This window comes from Bubalus bubalis, chromosome 1 (genome assembly GCF_019923935.1).
Source record: "Bubalus bubalis isolate 160015118507 breed Murrah chromosome 1, NDDB_SH_1, whole genome shotgun sequence".
Lineage (NCBI taxonomy): Eukaryota > Metazoa > Chordata > Mammalia > Artiodactyla > Bovidae > Bubalus > Bubalus bubalis.
The window spans coordinates 47,327,504-47,329,299 of record NC_059157.1 but is presented as its reverse complement, the minus strand read 5'-3'; the positions used below and the strand labels follow the sequence as shown (position 1 = coordinate 47,329,299).

The window sequence follows — 1,796 nt, the reverse complement described above, 5'->3', positions numbered from 1 at the left end:
AATGAAACCTCAGTGCTCTGGCGCAAGAGACACCAGGATGGTAGAGACTGAAAACAGGCAGATTTCAGGGTGAGGTTAAATCCTCTCTCCCTGCTGCACCTGAGTTTTTCTTCAACCAGACAAGAACCACTTATAAAGATTGTAACTTGTTAGACACAAATTATTTATCTCCTCCACGTATCACAGGGTCACTTTAGTTCAAGTCTACACAATGCTGTTAGTAAAAAGTACAGTGAATTTGTTCTATTTGACTTAATCAGTCTCCCCTCGCACAAAGTACTTTTAAAATTATAAAGGAGAAAAATAGCTTCTTTACGGTAGAGATACCTGGTGGACCCCACCTTGAGCAGGCAAGCAAAGTTAAAAACACCAGGACAGGGACAGATGTATGCTTGCTTTGATGTCATGAAAATGTAACATCTATGTTATTCCTGCCAAAACTGCATAACCTGAATTTAATCACAACGGAACATCAGACAAACCAAAACTGAGGGGCATTCTACACAACAGTTGGTCTGCATTCTTCAAAAATACCTAGTCATGGACTTCTCTGGTGGTCCAGTGGTTAAGAATGCTGCAGGGAACACAGGTTCAGTCCCTGGTTTGGGAAGATCCCACATGCCTGGGGGCAGCTCAGCTGATGTACCACAACTACTGAAGCCCGCAAGCTCTTGCTTCACAACAAGAGAACCCACAGCAATGAGAAGTCCGGGCACCGCAAATAGAGAGTAGCCCCTGTTTGCAGCAACTAGAGAAAGACCTAGCACAGCCAAAAATAGTGAATAAATAATTTTACAAAATAATAGCCATTATAGTCTTTCAGTGATACGAGCAGTTACACACATGGGATAAAATAATACCGGGCCATTGTAAATGGAGGTGATCACCATTTCATCTCCATGGTCTAGACATTGCAAAAAACAAAACCCAAAAACCCAGTCATGAATGACAAAGGCTGAAGTTGTCCCAAGTTAATAGCCACTAAAGAGGGCTTCCCTGTGGCTCAGCTGGTAAAGAATCCGACCTGATTCTTTATCAATGCGGGAGACCTGATCCCTGGTTTGGGAAGATCCCCTGGAAAAGGAAATGGCGACCCACTCCAGTATTCTTGCCTGGAGAGTCCCCATGGACAGAGGAGCCTGGCGGGCTATGGGGTCGCCATGGGGACCCCAGTCCATGGGGTCGCAAAGAGTTGGACATGACTGAGCGACTAAGCACAGCACAGCAAAAGGGGGCTTCCCTGGTGGCTCATGGTAACGAATCTGCCTGCATATGCGGTAGACACGGATTCAATCCCTGATCTGGGAGGACCCTACATGCTGTGGAACAACTAAGCCCAAGCGCCACAGCTACTGAGCCGGTATTCTAGAGGCCGTGCTCCACAATGAGAAGCCACCGAAATAAGAAGCCGGTGCACCGCAACTAGAGAGTGGCCCCTGCTCTCTGCAACTGGAGAAAACCCACGCAGCAACGAAGACTTAGCACGGCCAAAAGTAAATAAATAAAATTATTTTTTAAAAAAGAGCCACTAAAGGGCCATGACAACTAAATGCAATGCGCGATCACAGACTGGATTCTGGACTGGAAAAAAACCTTATTTTTCTTTACTATAAAGCATACGAATGGGGCACTTGACAAAATTCAAATGAAGTGCTTAGTGCTCTATCAATGGTAACTTCCTGATTTTGTAGAACAGTTGTGATTTGCAGAAATACACGGAAGTATTCAGGAGTAAAGAGGCATCTTGTATGCAGCATACTGTCAAATGTCTCAGAAAAAAAAAGACTAAAGCGATT

General features: G+C 44.7%; 1 non-coding gene across 1 annotated transcript; it reads left to right on the top strand.

Moving 5' to 3' along the window:
* Positions 1-791: 791 nt before the first annotated feature.
* Positions 792-914, top strand: LOC112587441. The gene has a single exon (XR_003111940.1). It is a non-coding gene; the product is annotated as a small nucleolar RNA SNORA20 (small nucleolar RNA).
* The last annotated feature ends 882 nt before the right edge of the window (positions 915-1,796 follow it).